The sequence below is a fragment of the Acanthopagrus latus genome, chromosome 21, assembly GCF_904848185.1.
Source record: "Acanthopagrus latus isolate v.2019 chromosome 21, fAcaLat1.1, whole genome shotgun sequence".
In the NCBI taxonomy this organism is placed as follows: domain Eukaryota; kingdom Metazoa; phylum Chordata; class Actinopteri; order Spariformes; family Sparidae; genus Acanthopagrus; species Acanthopagrus latus.
Window position 1 is genome coordinate 3538474 of NC_051059.1, and position 18159 is coordinate 3556632.

Sequence of the window (18159 nt, forward strand, 5' to 3'; positions counted from 1 at the left end):
GACCACACACACACACACAAACTTAACAAAGTGCTCACAAGACCTACCATATCACTATTTTAGTGATAGCAGTTACTGTTTTGCAGAGAAAAGCATGATAATGTGAGGTGAGCCTCAGCTGAAATCACTAAGAAAACAACTCTCACAGTCTGTTACCAGGACCAGCCTGGTTACCATCACCGTGGCAACCGAGATCAACTGGGCCAACACAGATAGATTTATCAATGAGTCAGTGTAATACACACACACACACACACACACACACACACAAATGCAGTCAAATATGCATGTGTAAGCATGCACACATGCACACACACATATACAGCCACGTGCACACAAACACACACAGTATAATTCTCAACATTTTAACTATACTTAACTATTATTTTTTCATTCATTCCAGCCCAGATCTCTGTTTGGGATTGTCTCTGTTTATTTAAATATTCACAATCATTGATACATTGAGATTCATTAAATTTCTCAGGACGATTTATAGTGAGTCTTTGACTCATTCTCCCTGTAACATCTCTTCAAACTCTTCAAACTCGTGTGACGTGTGACCACAATGTGACCACAATACATCGTATTTCGGCTCGATCAGCGGACGATAAATGAACCTCGATTCACTTACCGGCCACTGTTTGAGGGAGAGATGACCGCTGTGCACCACATGGTCATTGTGTTGTTTCTTTGTTGTCTGCTAAGCTTTCACTTAGCTTAGCTTTGTAACCGCCACCCTTGTTTAAACCTTGCGTGCATGGGTAGTGATCACCTTTGGTCGACATAATCACTGCCGCCATTTTTGAATTCCAGATATCTGTTTCAGTGCAATCTGAATCCTCACCTCGGGTGTTCTCACATGACCTTGTCACATCACATTTGGTGCTTCCTGTAGTCTCTTCAACAAGAGTTTTTAAGTCACGCCCACTAATCTGTAGTCCTGCGATCCATCTCTGTAGTCTATTAGGGACTTCCTGCCGCGCACACAGACACACACAGACACACACACACGCCTCCACCCATTTATATGTTTGGCTTGCTTATGTTTTGATGTTACTAGTTGTTGAAGGAAACTGTTGTAGTAGCAGGTGGTTTGTGTTTTTGGAGAAAGCTTTAATAAACACTGTTGATTTTAACTGAGTGGCATCTGTGCTTATTTTGCACAAACCCATATTTTTCTTAAGTATTTTTTTTTGGCCTTTTCATAGTACAGCTGGGGCGGCTGTAGCTCAACGGGTAGAGCAGGTCGACTAGTGATCGAAAGGTCGCTAGTTCAAATCCCGGCTCAGAGCAAGGCTGAGCTGCATGTCGAAGTGTCTTTGAGCAAGATACTGAACCCCACATCATCAGTGAGGGCCCTGCGATGAGCTGGCGACTTGTCCAGGGAGTACCCTGCCCTCGCCCTGAGACAAGGCTGGGATTGGCTCCAGCAGCAACACCCCGTGACCCCATGGAAAGGGATAATGACATGACATGACATAGTACAGCTGAAGAGTATGACAGGAAACAGGGAGAGAGAGGGGGGGAGTGACTTGCAGCAAAAGGACCTAGGCCAGGAGTCGAACCTGGTTCTGCTGCAGAGCCTCGGCACATGGAACGACTGCTCTATCAACTGAGCTAACTAATTATTGATATTTTCATAATAATCATGTATATATATATATATATATATATATGCGTGTATATATACATATTTTTTTTAATCGCCTGACAGCCCTATATATATATATATATATATATATATATATACACATATATGTATATATGAATTCCCTGGCATATGTATATATATATGTATATATGTATATACATATATGTGTGTGTGTGTTGTGTGTAAAGAAACATAGAAGTGTGGGGTTTCTTGACAAATAAGTTAACTAGTTTTGATGGCTCTTTTCTTGATTTATGGGATGCTATAAATAAACATTATACAGAACATCATAAGTTTACAGTTGCACCAGTTTGACCAAATCATGTGACTTTATACTAAAGTAACTTGGAATCCTCACCACAAAGAAAACAAGACAATACCTGTCAAAAGTTACTGTATTTCTATTTCTAAGAGCAAAGTTATAGAATATTCTTCCCAATAGAAATTCCTCAAAATGATGGCAAATCACATGTCCAAACTGACAGTTGTTGTATAACCAGCAGGAGACCATTGATGTGTGGAGTGATTTTGAGGTCACTACACTGAATAATAGTGAAGTTACTGAATATTTCCTCCAATAGAAATTCTTCACAATGATAGAAAAACCTTCTTTCTCAAACTAGCAGATGAAAACCAAGAGGAATAAAGGCAGAGTACACAAGAACTGAGGAACAGGCACCAACATTTTGTGGATGAAAACAGATGAACTAACAAAGACTTCTTCTTTTTGGTTTTATGGCCATTGGCATCCAAGTGAGCTGCATTACCTCCACCTACAAGATCGAAAACAGGTTCACAGTGCAAACTATTTACAGTGTCCACCCACAGTGATACAGTTCACAAAAACAAAAAAAAACAAAACAGAAATGACAGGACCACGACACAGTAGCGTAAGTTACGGTGGTGCAACCGGTGCAGCCCAGACGCCGTCAGGGGCCCATGAAGAAAGAAAAAACAACAAATGTGAATGAAATTGCTGGTGGATGGTCCGTAAGGTAACGATGAGTGGCCTTGAAGCCTGTCAGTCATGATGACTCGCGTCTCATCACCTCTCTGCTGTGTCTGCAGCTGAGCACCGTGGGCCGAGCCGGTGCATGTCTCTCCCCCCGGGCCGGGAGAGTTCATACCATAACATAGCAAATAATAGCCAGGGTGATTGTTTGTTTCAATCACTTAACAGACCAGGCATTTATTTGGGACCAAACGGCAATCGGGGACAGGAGTTTAATTCCTTCCTCTCAAAAATCCGGGATGAAAGTGTCACAAACTTCGCCAGGCTCTCGGTGAATTCTCTGGCATCCTTCCGCAAATGAAGTTGTTGCGGTGGAGTTAAAGATTCAGCCAACCAGCACTCGCGACAAACTCCTCATCTCTGCTGTCACTCACGGTGGCATACATTTGTTTCTCCATCACCCTGATCATTTTATGGGACACTCTCCCGTGGCGTTCTCATTTGTTGATAACTCATCCCTGCGTGTTTGTCTCAAGCTCCTCGCTAGCCTTCTTCCTCTCTCCACCAGGCAGCTTGGCCCTGTTGCTGTCCTCCTCGGACAGACGCTGAAGCTCAGTTTGATTTTTCATCAATCTCTCACATACTTGACTGCATCGACAGAGAAACGTCTAAGGCACAGCAAATAAATAGATAAATAAATAAAACGGCCATCCATCGGCCCATCATTGAAAAATCCCGGTACTCCCGATGGCCAGTCCACCCCTGCAATAACAGTTCTCTGGAGTGGCTGTGCATGTGTCTAAGTGTGTGTGTGTGTGTGTGTGTGTGTGTGTGTGTGTGTGTGTGTGTGTGCGCGCTTTTGTTTAGGGGCTGTGATGGAAAAATTCCTTTTCATTATGGGTTGATGAATTTTGAACTATTTTGTTGAATATGATTTCTTAAAAACATTTATCTAACTTGCTTCATGTGACTGCAAATGTATGAACACCTAACCTCTGCCCTATATGATTGTAGTAGAGTCACGAACCAGCCAAAACTCAGATAGAAAGTCGCCCTCCTGTCTCATGTTTTATGTCTGATAATTTTATGCTTTGCACAGAGTCCCAGGTCATGCGTCATGAAGTTTTAACTTTATGTCTTGTGTGGATTAGAAGCCTGTCTGATTGGGATAGTCGTATGTACGTATGCGTGTAGCTTAATCACTGCTGGCACTGAGAGTGCTTGTCTCTTCCCCTGACCTTGTTGATATCTGTGTATAAATTGTGAACACTCCTTTACTCTGGGCTCATTCACTCGGCTCATGAATTTGACTGGGTGGTGAGTCCATCTGTAGATGGTTGGATTAAACTTACAGAAAAGACAGATCTGACTTTACTCTTTTATTGACAGAAATTTCCACCACACTGACTAACTCCTTAGAGGGATAGTTTGTGTTTTTTGAAGTGGGGTTATATAAAGTATAGTCGATCTGTTCTCTCCCGTAATCAGTGATCAGTGCAGCCTCAGTTTGGAGAAGTAGAGAGTCGCTGCAGCCCAGACGCTCAGCTTTGTACTGCATTGAACGGGGTCCAGAGAAAAAGAGAAATAAACCACCTAAAACAAGGCTCACCTTAAAAAATCTATAACAGTTCAAGTGTACGTTGTAAAGAGAAAATTCACACTGCTTTACATCGCCGTCAGACCGGCCTTTCTTTTGGCACTACATTTTTTTCTCAACTGTAGAACCTCTGTATCACTACGCATTAGCGCAACAGGTGATATGTGAGTGGCGAAATACAGTGTGCTCAGCGATGGGGGTACCAGCCAGCTAGCTGATGTAGTGGAGCAAAGTGCTCTCACTGCTGCGTGGAGGTAGACAGGTGCAGTTCCACTGATGGCCTTGAAGGCCAGCACCGTCATCTTGAATCAGATGCAGGGCACAACAGGAGGCCAGTGGAGGTCACGGAGGAGGGAGAATGGGAGAATTTGGGTACACTGTAAACGAGGCGCACTGCAGCATTCTGATACTCTGCAACGGTTTAGTTGCAGATGCTACGAGTCCTGCCAAACATTTCGAGATTCCAGAAACATGGGTGTTGGAGGAGGATGGGGGAAAGAAAGGAACAGTTGAACGTGTGAGATTCACATCACAAATTGTCATGTAATTAAATTGTCCAAAACACAGGTGGCATCTGGGGTGACATTGCATTTGTTAGGGGTATAAAACAAAGTATGTGCTGTATGTATATTTGTGGAAAGAATCATCCAAAAATAAAGTATTCCCTATCCAAAAATAAAGTATTATTATCGACTACAGATGCAAATTAGCAGCTTTGCTATCATCCGGCATATTTACAGAGACATTTTCGATGTTCATCAATGTGCACTGTCCCTATCCAAAAAATAAATAAATAAATATGGCAAATGTTTCTTTTTTCTTAAAGACTGTTGCAGCTTCCTAATATATATACTTAAAGTATTAATATTCTCATTGTTTGTACTGTATGTAAAAGAGATTTTAAGATGAGCTCCCAGGAAGATGAAAAAAATAAATTAGCGCATGGCAAAACAGCCCAGACTTACCCATGTGTGTTTGTTAAACTGACGAAAATGCATCAACCATGCGCTAAATATTTAAGCCAAATATGACATACAGAGTCATAAAAATAAAAATCCCTCCATAATCATAGACAACATGTGAAATGTGTAGGAGCTGATTAGCCTCAAGCAAGATGAACATCAAAAAGACCACAAATAATCGAGCTGCCGTGATAAAAGATTTTGCAACAGTTCAAAGCATTTTTCTCTCACAATAACCAGAAGATATTTACACTCACCACATTATCATAACACACACACACACACATACACACACACACACACACACACTGCAAATTCACCAAATATCAATCAAAAGAAATGTAATGACCCACCAAAAAATTCAAGTTATGATGTTTGAAGTGTAAATACTGTGCATGAAGATTAGGCTCACTTGGGAGATTAACATATTTCTGCACAAACAACAATTAGATTAAATCCTACTTACTGTAGTTTTCTGCTTCTTTTTGTACCTGATATGTATAAATATTTTCTTAATCAGCTTGATACAATTTAGTCCAAAGAGGGAATTAATACCTCAAATATTTATATATGGAGGGAATATAATCAAGCATGTGTCCTTCTTTTTTAAAATGCTGCTTCCTGTATTTGCTGCTGCTCCTAAGAGCTGAGGCCACCTGCTGGATACTCCTAAAACTCTAATGTCATTTGGCAAACTGAGATTAGTGAGCTGTTACAGGCCTATGAATAATAAATGTGTAAATAAATGTTTCCCCCCAGCTTGACATGAATTAAATTTATTCTGTGGCTGATTAAATATTTCAAGTCAATTAAATTTAACCACCTAAATTCCTCTCAGGTTGAGCTGTCAAGAGTTGCTGTAATACTGAAACTTTTTTATTTTGGTGTAATGTAAACAACAGAAGAGTTCAACCCCTTATAACAAAACAACAGAAAGCTATTGTAGTGTACATTAGCTATCAGGAAGTGTTCTTTGCACATTACTTTGTTCGTAACTTCTAACACTTGTAATTTCACTGTACTTCCTGCCAAACACCTTGAAGTTGCAAAATATACATAATCTACTGTTGTTGAATGAACATGATCCAGCTAAGTGATATGCAGACGTGCCACAGTTACAGGAGAAATTAATGCCAGATTGTCTCTGGCAGGAGATGCTGCCCCAAGGCTTCACAGCTGCTGATCAGTAAACCACAAAAAAGACATATGGGCTTTGATGGGAATCTCGTACTTTTCTTTTCCGCTGGAGACACATTTTCGCAGAGCCTCAGGATGTGGGGATTATGGACTTGGCGGTTGATCTTGAGTTAAACACAACCATGACAGGTATATCTGTCTTACATTCCGGCTGCAGAATGAAAGTGAGCCAACAAAGCCCTAAGTAATGGACAATGGCATAGTTCACCGGCCAAACCCTAGTAACAAGAGTAAATCTAAGTGTTATATGAAGGCAACTGGACTTGCTTGAATTTCTTAAAGATTTGCTATGTACAAATCTGTGCAAATCTGTGGCCAATCTTCTGTACATACCCAAGGTTGGCTGCATTGAACTGCTCACACTACATTAAATTGCTTTTGCCTGGATGGTTTATCCTGGTTGACAATCTTTTGTCTCGGTGTGTTCTTGGGTTTAAGGTAAACAGGAATGTGGTTTTCTGAGTTTTTCAGGTACTCCCGTGACATAAGAAACAACAATGTTCTTCCTTTTTTCCACTTTTCCTCTATGTCTGCTTTGGACCATTTTGAGGTTTTGATAAGGGCCAAGTTTGGGCAGCCACAGGTTTTAAGTGCATTCCTGCTGGATTCTATTCATATTTCTTCCTCTCTGTCCTTGTGGGCACAGTCTCAGCCCAGCAGTGTCTAGTTCTGATAACCCCCAGCTTATGCTCCAGTGGGTGGTGAGAGTCAAAGAGCAAATATTGATCTGTGTGTGTCGGTTGTCGGTGTACTTAAATGTTGAGGCTTCTATCATCTTCAATGAACCCTGTACAATCCAAGAAGGGCAGACTCCATCCACTGGCCTCCTCCTCCATGAACTTGTGTTGTTGTTCACTGATTTGATGTATTCTGTGAAGGATTCCAGTTCCTGTGTTTTGATTTTGACCCATGTGTCATCCGCATACCAGAACAGGTGACCAGGAGCAGTTTCCGTGAAGGTGATCAGCTTTCTCTGTGCTCAACCTCTTCCATGTAGAGATGGGAACATATCACTGCAGTACATTTTTCTGTAGAAACATTATTTGTATTGGAAGTAGGCGATAGTCAGTCAGAGTTCTAGTGAGTGAAGTGTTTTATTTTAGGATAAGACTGTAGGATGAACCATATGATAACATGTACGTTATTGTTAAACAAAACAACAACATCAGTTATCAGCCACTTACAATGCAGTCCATAGTTCCCTCCTCAAACCCAATAACTCCCATTCACACTTGGACTCAGATGACCTCAACAAATCACATGATGGCCAGACTAGATCAATGACTCACAGGTGTCCTCAAAGACTGTGAAGGGGTTTTAAGGGATCAAAAGCTGGTATTTACCCACTGAATGCTCAGCACCAAAGACACAACAGAAGCAGTTATACCACTTTTACACAGAAATTAGTGTGTATGCGTGAGTTTTTAATAATCTTCATTTAACTATTTTCACATTGCCAAGTGGCCAAGTTTGCCTCTCTGTTATTTTTTTCTTGTGTGTACCATTCTTCATCATGCACGTGCCAGAAAAAAAAAAAAAACAGGGAACGGTAAAAAGCAGCACATCATATACCTCATCAGAATACATCCACAAGATGTTCAACTTCTCTTAAATTCTTCTGATCTTTATCAAATAAGCTGATCTCTTGAGAGAGCAGTACAGATCGGACAGCTGACTAAGCCTTAGACCACACAGGAGCCACAAACAACGGTACATATTTTTATATCTTTGAATTAAAACCTAGCACTGACTGAACAATGTTCACATTCTGCTTGACAGGGACGGATGGAAAGATATTAACAAGCCAATGGACATGACTTCAACACACATCATGGCAACACGCCTGAAAAGCAGAGAAAATCTGCATATTCACCCAGGTGTTATGTTCACATCACAGCTGAGCCGGGCTGGAGGCGATACATGCCTGTGATTACTGCAGGGTTAATTGACCTGTGACTAAATCCTTAATATATGCATTCATATTGCACACAAAAGCCCAATTTTAGCGGGTCTAAGTAGGGTTTTTGGCCCAGTGTGAAATGAGTAGTGTTGGTTGAGCTGATGAAAATAGTGGAGGATTTAGCAGCTAAAGAGACATAATTTTTCAGTAAAGAGCAAAACAGAGAGAGTGAATAGTGACCTTCACAATCATCAGGTGGACACAAACACAACTTCAAATTATTAGGCAATAGGGAATTGTTTGTTAAAACTCTAACCAACAACATTTGTGTTAGTTTGTTGTGGTGTTCCTCTTCCCTGTGGTGATAAGAAAAAAAATCAATTAATACAGCATTAAGCAACTTAAGCAAGACAGCGGGACAGAATATTCTGTCAAGAGAATTAATGTTCATCCAAATCTTAATGACTTGCAGACTGTTTCAAACCCAACCAAAGGGCAACAAGATTATCTGCACAGCTGCATCAACACATTTTAATGTCGAGAGACAGCTGGAGTCCGAACCCCAGTAACCTCAGCTTGATTCTCATGTAAGAGTTGCGCCTGTGTCCTGCTGATGGACTGGCAAAGGGAAAGAAAAATCATACACGTCAGAAGTTGAATTACAGCTGTGTGTGACTCACAGGATCCTTCTCAGTCTCAGCCTCTCTCCATCTATGGACCTTCCTTCCTTTCTCATTTTACCTGTCATCATCTTTTCATCATACCTATTTCTTTGCCCCTATCCCTCTTTGCTCTCTCTCTCGCTCTGTTTCTCTGATCCTTGACACTGCAGGGTATCAGTGAGAGTCAGTGTACACACAAACAGTGGGGGTTATCTCTCTTGCTCCTGTCTCGGCAGATAGACATAAAGACAGACACAGTTTGGCAAGTTTGTTAAGAACCTTTTTTCAAAGGGCAGCATTAAAGAGAAACATGTTTTTTTTTTCTGTAAAAAACTCCCTCACTCTACGACAAGGCTGGGATTGGCTCCAGCAGCAACACCCCATGACCCCATGGAAAGGGATAAGTGGTTACGGACAATGACATGACATGACAAAGTCAAAACTCTGGGGAAGGAGACAAGTAGGAGCATCACTGTATCTGCCAAATCCCCAGGGTTATGTTCATCTTTTTTTCTCTCTTTTAGTTCATTACCTTCTTTCATTTTCTCCTATAGCAGCTGGATGCACATTCAAGTATCTCCTCCCCTAATGATATGGTTTGTTAAAAACACCTAATATCTGAGTTTGAAGTGTCAATTTCAGGGGTGGAGGTGGAGTTACAGCCAGGCGAGACAGCTGAAAAGCCAGTAACTGTTTGAGACGGCACTTCACGGTTGGAAGTGTCACTGGATGTTTTCCAGATGCTGGGATAATCCCTCTGTTTGTGGTAGCAAAACCAGGATCATTTTTATGAAATATTAGGATATTTCCAACTGTATAATTGTTGTGACAAAATCAGGTGTTTCTAATTACATATCAGGACATTTTCCAGCCGTGTTTGTGGTGACAAAACCAGGTATTTTAAGCCAAAACTTACAACAAAAAGGATTCAAGATTACATAATACTGAAACGTTTGTGTGTGTGTGTGTGTATTCTGATTGTGAAGGACCACAGGCGATTATTGTGCCTACGCCATATGAAGAGATGCATAATAGGATTGAGTTCATAGAGCTACTGTGGATGACATCCTGTATCGTCAGCAACTCAACCAGAAATTTAGCCTGCTAGATATCCAGCAGCCATCAGGGAGCTCAAGGGCAGCTGTCTCTTTGAACAGTTCACACATGTGATCAATTAGATTAACTACAAATCAGTTCTTTAACTGAGTGGCTTTAACTTATAACTTTATTTGTAAACCACAAAAACCTGTCGAAGCTTGAGTGGGTCCCTTATGATAATTGAAAAAGTGCATTTATTTATTGATGTAGTGCACATTAAAACATTAAACACAGTAAGTCACATTCACTGGCAGATGTCTACTGGCCATCAGGCAAACTGAGAAAAACACCCAGCAGGCTGCTGGGACTTTGAGCTGGTCAATTATATTTATAAATGCATTCATCCCACAAGATAAAAGTTTTCTGCCTGATGCCATCAAATTAACACACAGATCGGTAATCTAGTGACTTTAGATAAAAAGATGAAAAATAATATAATTGCCAACTTAATGACTATTCTTGGCTCAATTGTTGCACATTAGACAGAAGCTGCAGTCAGATATTTAAAGTCAGGAGCAATAAGCAAGAGGGAACAGCAGGAAACTGAAAGGTAAAGTTGTGTAAATAATGATGAAAACATAATTATAGTTATTAAAATAAATGTTGAAATAACTTTGCTCTTTGTGCTGCGAGGCGGTGCTGAGCAGTGAGCTGTCAACTACTGTTATGCTTAACGGTGCCACATATTTTAAACCTGCTCTTCACAGAAGTTAAATTTCAGATATGAACCCCCCCCACACACTTCTTCCTTTTGCACCTCTAAAAAGGAACACGTTCCAACACAAACTGCATTAGTCAAAACATCCAGTCTGACTGTTAAACACCTAAAAAAAGCTGCACATTGTTAATTAATATCCTCCTGTATCTACTGTAAGGTGCTACTATCCTTCTCTTCCTAGGGGTTCCAGTCTCACACTGTTGTCCCCCTCAGATAAAACCAAGACATCACAAGGTGAAAAAAGTCAATCAACGTGGAATAACCAGGCTCTACTATTTGAAAGCACAGGTCCCATGATGTGGTGGCTCTGGGGGGATGCAAAAATTAAGTATAATGTTGCCATGTGTCAATTACAAAACTCAGCCTTTTTGTTTTTAGCCTATAATTGTTTGGAGATTGACACAATTAAAAGTTGCATGTTAGGTAGGCTATAGGTAGGTCCTGTTTGCACTGTATTACTTTGATAATGAAGAAAACTTGATCATACTCAAGCAAGTTCTGGAAGGGATATACTCTTTTCTATCATTTCTAAGACGATTTGTGGATATTTATTCACATCAGTATCTACAGTGATATCCCCAGAAAGTAAGTGACCCTGAACTTAAAATCCAGATATGTTCTTGAGTTAAAAATAAATATATAAATGAATAGGCAATGTGGGAATGGGACTCTCAAGCTCAACAATCGGACAATTGATCAGTCCTTCTCGAGAATAAAGTCATCCCCACCACCTACTCCACAAATTAAGGCTAACATGCTGTTATCATGCTCAAATAATCCTGTTTATCATCAGCCAGCTAATTAAGTTCTTCTTTAAAAGCAGTATGAGAATTTATGTGTCAATCCTAAATGAAGTTATTTTGAATAACAGTGCCCTCTTTTTTCTAAATAAAGGCAGGTGAACACAATTATTTTTATTCAATTTTAAGTTTTAGTGTTCAAATGGCAAATTCTAATGTTAATGTAAAATAACAAATGCTGTATGTTCTGGCTAAGTTATTCAGAACATTCAGAATCACATTCCAACAAACCTGTATCAGTTAAATATATCATACATCCCAAGAAAGCAAAATGGTCACCAAATTGTTCATATAAAGAAGACACACTATCTTAATGGTCCCATATCATAAAAAACACGTTTTCTCTGGTCTCTACATATGTAAGCTGGTCCTCTCTGATCTGAATGAGGAAAACAAGTGATTCCTGCATGGTCTCTGCAGCCCACCCACTGGTAACACGGAGCTCCTACAGACTGTTCAGAATCTGCTCCTTTAATTACATAACGAAAGGAGAGATGATCATAGGCCGACCTCCTCTGCGCAGTGATAGGAGATATCAGAGAGGGGGGGGGCGCTCTTCCCCGAGGTGAAGTTTGGTGTGTCCAGCAGTGAGACAGCAGTGTTTCACAATGTTGTCGCTCAGAGTTAGACAAATTGTTCTGTTGTTGGTTGTAAAAATCAACATCAGTGCCTATATTCTGTCCCAGCTACAGAACAACAGAAGAGACAGTGGTTGCATTTCATTTTTAATGACAACGTGCCTGCTGTGGTTCGTGTTAGCTTGTATGTGTGTGCTAACCACTTCACATCGGACTGCTTCAGTAACGAGGGTCAGTACAAAGCTGGCTTTACCTCAACACTGACCCTCGTAAAAGGATCAGTTCCAACCATACTGGACCCAGCAACTGCACCTGAGCCTCAGGTAAGTGTTGCAGTGGTTAGTTGCCTGCGAGTATGGTGAAGTCAGCTGGAAATCGGCTAACTAGTTAGCTCCGCTTCAGCCGCTATGCAATGGTGTTTGAAGCGAGTTTAATATTAATGATATTACAATGGAGCTTGGTTGTCACAGTAAAAAGTCTGGAAACATGTACAGACTGGAGACAGAGACGATGCGAACAGTGTCCAAGAGTTTGTAGACTGTGTTGGAGACAAACACAGCTTTCCCTAGCTGTTAGCCATTCGCTACATGGCAGTAACTGTAACAACACATACGAACAAACTAACATTATTCAGACACACTAACCATTCTGAAATGTCCTGCTGCAGCCGCAGAGTCTGTACTTCTTCAGGAGCCTCTCCTTCTGGGTCCGATTCTGGGTCAAACTGGTATGCTTGAACGAAAAAATCTCTGCGAGCCATAGCGATACATGTATATACATCCACCGTAAATATTAGCACATGCTACTGCTAACTCAAGGGGCATCCTCTCCTTGAGAGTGATGTAGCAGGCAGGGCTCTCCAAGTAGGCGTTGACAGACAGAGCCCATTAGCATTTATAGGTGCAGGCACACAAACAGACTGCTGTCAGGAGACCTCAGGAGAGTGACTTTTAGACAGCTGAAATTCAGGATCATGGATGGGTTTGGGGCAATGCATATCAAATACAGTGTTGTTGGACCTCTGACAGCTGTGTGAAATGGATGATAAACAGTATACTATGGGACCTTTAAGTGGATGCTAATAGTCCCCAAGATTCAACTGCAATTGACATTCACATATTTGATAACAGTCCAGCCCTGAACACATAGAACAATATACAGTAATAGTCACAGCTCCACATTTTGGACACAGGGAATGACATTCAACCCCTTCCTGCACTGTCCAAAACACAGACAGTTTAGAGATGCGTACACAACAATCAGGCAATGGGGCCGGGTGCGCACGCCGACACTGTCACTTCATCTTCATTGCTGCTATTGGTGGCAGCATCAGCATCACTTTTGCACATAACCTTCCAAATAATGTCAGGACAGACCTCCTTTCCCAGTAACTAAATGTAACACTCCAATATCCGCTGAATTGCAGGCAACAGAGATACCCAACGGGTTGGTACATGCCTCTTTGTACTGTACTGAAGTAAACTCTCAAAACTTCTTCGGAGAATCTGCGCTTTTGGCTGAGCCTGAGAATTTGCTGCAGACTTAGCTTCAGCATCATAACTTGCAGTGCTGAGAATTCGCTTTGCATTTTTTAGAGTGTTGTGGATCACTTGTGGTCTTCATAACTGAGTTATGCTTGCCAAAATTCACAGATGCATTGTCAACTCCCTATGTACTGGTCTGACTTACACGCAGGCCATTTTTTTTTCTGTGATATCCACAATTATAGATCATAGATAGATAAATGCTGGTTTCATGGGGGTCCTCATAAAATTCCAACAGCCCATATTTAAAGCACTCCTCTGTGTGGAAATATTGAATTGTACATGGATACAGTTTTGTGTTGCCCGGGTTTGATGCATCAGAACAGACAGAACAATACGGTGCATCTTGCAGTTCTGTGAATCAATGCTCCAGACTGTAAGGAGCAAGGACCATCCACCCATCCATCATCTTCCACGTTATCTGGGGCTGGGTCACGGGGGCAGCTGCCTGAGCAGGGACACCCAGACTTACCTCTCCCTGGACACTTCCTCCAGCTCTTCCGGGAGGATCCCAAGGCGTTCCCAGGCCAGCTGGGCAACATAGACACTCCAGCATGTCCTAGGTCTTCCTCGGGGTCTCCTCCCGGAGGGAAATACCAGGAGCATCTGAAACAGATGCCGGAGCCACCTCAGCTGGCTCCTCTCGATGTGGAGGAGCAGCGGCTCTACTCCGAGCTCCTCCCGGTGACAGAGCTCCTCACTCTTTCTCTAAGGGAGCACCCCGCCACCTTGCGGAGGAAACTCATTTTGGCCGCTTGTATCCGGTATCTTATTCTTTCAGTCATGACCCAACGTTCATGGCTATAGGTGAGGGTAGGAATTGACCAGTAAATCGAGAGCCTTGCCTTTCGGCTCAGCTCTCTCTTCACCACAACAGACTGATACAATGATTACTGCAGGTGCTGCACCGATCTGCCTGTCAATCTCTGTCAAACCCCAAGATACTCCTCCACTCGAGGCAGGAGCTCTACCCCAACTTGGAGGCAGCAAGCCACCTTTTTCCAGTCGAGAACCATCGTCTCGGACTTAGAGATGCTGATTGTCATCCCAGCTGCTTCATACTCGGCTGCAAACCGTCCCAGGACATGCTGGAGGTCCTGGCTTGAAGGAGCCAACAAGACCACATCATCCGCGAAAAGCAGAGATGAGATCCAGTGGCTCCCGTACCACATCCACTCTGGCCCGTGGCTGCACCTAGAAATTCTGTCCATAAAAATAATGAACAGAACCGGTGACAAAGGGCAGCCCTGCCGGAGTCCAACATGCACTGGGAACAGGTCTGACTTCCTGCCGGCAATGCAAACCAAGCTCCTGCTCTGTCTGCACAGGGACCATACAGCCCTTAGTAGAGGGCCTCCGACCCCGTACCCCCCACAGAATGCCACAAGGGACACGGTCGAATGCTTTCTCCAAGTCAAAACACATGTGGACTGGTTGTGCAAACTCTCATGAACCCTCGAGCACCCTGCGGAGGGTATAGAGCTGGTCCAGTGTTCCACGGCCAGGACAAAAACTGCATTATTCCTCCTGAATCCGAGGTTCGACTATCAGCCGAATTCTCCTCTTCAGTACCCTGGAATAGACTTTCCCAGGGAGGAGGCTGAGGAGAGTCATCCCTGGTAGTTGGAACACTGTCCCTGACTGCCACGCGATGCTGAAGAGACGTGTCAGCCAAGACAGCCCCACAACATCCAGAGACTTAAGGTACTCAGGGTGGATCTCATCCACCCCTGGTGTTTTGCCACTGAGGAGCTTCTTGACTACCTCAGTGACTTCAGCTTGTGTGATAAATGAGTCAACCTCTGAGCCCCCAGCCTCTGCTTCCTCTATGGAGGGCGTGTCAGTGGCATTGAGGAGATCCTCGAAGTATTCCTTTCACCACCTGACGATGTCCCCAGTTGAGGTCAACAGCTCCCCACCTCCCCACCTCCACTGTAAACAGTGCTGGTGGAGGACTGCTTCCCCCTCCTGAGGCACCGGATGATTTGCCAGAGTTTCTTTGAGGCAGACCGGTAGTCCTCCTCCATGGCCTCCCCGAATTTTTCCCAGACCCAAGTTTTTACTTCCGCGACCGTCCGTGCTGCTGCACGCTTGGCCCGCCGGTACCCGTCAGCTGCCTCAGGAGTCCCCTGAGCCAACTAGGCTCGATAGGACTCCTTCTTAAGCTCGACAACATCCCTTACTTCTGGGGTACACCACCGAGTTCAAGGATTGCTGCCACAACAGGCACCGGAGACCTTACTGCCACAGCTCCGGACGGCTGCGTCAACAATGGAAATGGAGAACATGGTCCATTCGGACTCAATGTCCTCAACCTCCCTCGGGATCTGATCAACGCTCTCCTGGAAGTGGGAGTTGAAGACCTCCCTGACAGAGGGTTCTGTAAGAGGTTCCAAGCAGACCCTCACAATGCATTTGGGCCTGCTGGGTCTGTCCAGCTTCCTCCCCTGCCAGCGGATCCAACTCACCACCAGGTGGTGATCACTTGACAGCTCAGCCCCTCTCTTCACCCAAGTGTCCAAGACATTCGGCCGGAGGTCAGATGACACAACTACAAAGTTGATTATTGACCTCCGTCTTAGGGCATCCTGGTGCCAAGTGCACATATGGATACCCTAATGCTTGAACATGGTGTTTGTTATGGACAAACTGTGAGTAGCACAGAAGTCCAGTAACAAAACATCATTCGGGTTCAGATTAAGGAGGCTGTTCCTCCCAATCACACCCCTTCAGGTAACACTGTCGCTGCCCAAGTGAGCGTTGAAGTCCCCTAGTAGAACGATGGAGTCCCCGTTTGGAGCACTCTCCAGTACCCCTCCCAGGGCCTCCAAGAAGGCTGGATACTCTGCACTGCTGTTCGGCCCGTAAGCCGAGACAACAGTGAGAGCAAGGACATTTTGAACTGAAGCTTCACTTTTTGTTCTTCAACATGACATTTTAGTGGCAATTGTAGAACCATTAAAGATTCTTGCACTTACTTTATGGCCGCAATCCACTGATAAATAGCTATGGCCGTGTTTCACTCCATGGTAGACGCTGGTAATCTCTGCCACTGCAATCGTGGCTGAATGTTTTTGTGTGTTTGATACAATGCGGCATAAAACTCACCCCCCCCCCCCCCCCCCCGATCCCCTCTCACACTCCTGGCTGTCACATTGAGACCCCTTATTTAGACAGTGAAACAAGAGAAGGAGGGGGACACATATACTGACTGATGTCTGCATTCTTTACAAACTTCACACAGTATTTTGATGAATATTATTTTGTTTACATTTATACCATGGTCTGGGGGAATACTCGATTCTGACTGGCTGCACGGTGTCCATTAACCCCTGATATATGGACACCTACTAAGTAGTTCCAGTCAAATTGACTGTTCCCCTCTAAACTTACTGATACACGAATAAGCTCACAATCAACTTGATATTGATTTTGGGACAATGACATGACTGGTTAGCTAGCTGGTCTTATTAGCTAGCATGCTGTCAAATTATATTTACTGTTTGTCAACTGTACACATTGTTATTGACTTTGAATCTTGCTAGCATAGCGTTAGCTTTCTGGCTCATCGCTCAGTGGACTAGAATGTCTTCTGCTGCCAAGTCGTATCTATGGTCCGTCCTATTTACGGGAGGAGTGAACACCGCTTCCGTTGCGTAAGAACCTTACGGGAGGGAAATGATTTTAGTCAAACCCTCAGGCATTACCAGGGAAACTTAGTTATGACTTGTGAAAAAAGTTATATTTTGATTGTAAAATGCATGGAAATATAAATTAATGGTCTTAATTTATTTTCTTTGGCAACTGACCATGGTATAAGTGACCATGGTATAAGAACATTATCCCTTACTTATGGTCCGTTTCAGCTTTCAGTTTTCCACTAAGATATCATTGAGTTCGATTTTGCTTTTATAATAATTACATTTGCTGCTCAAATAGCAATATTTAATTATTTATTTGAATTTAGTTTTGTGTTGGGCTGCACAGTGGCCCAGTGGCTAGCACTGCTGCCTCACAGCTAGAAGATCGCCGGTTCGCGTCCCGGTTGGGACGCCTGGGATCTTTCTGTGTGGAGTTTGTATGTTCTCCCTGTGCAAGCGTGGGTTTTCACCGGGTACTCCACAGTCCAAAAACATACTGAGGTTAATTGATCATTCTAAATTGTCCGTAGGTGTGAATGAGAGTGTGTGAGAGTGTTTGTCTCTATGTGTGGCCCTGCGATGGACTGGCGACCTGTCCAGGGTGTCCCCTGCCTTCGCCCTAAGTCAGCTGGGATAGGCTCCAGCCCCCCCGCGACCCTGCAGAGGATTACATCAACTTGACAGCTGTCAAAATTACAATGTATATATATATATATATATATATATATATATATATATATATATATATAGCTTGACACTATGTCTGTAGTGCTGTCAATTAAATGTTTTTGTATTAGTTGTGCAGTTCTGCAGTCAAAGAGCCAGACATTCCCCTCATTAGTTTGTGAAAGGCAAAACA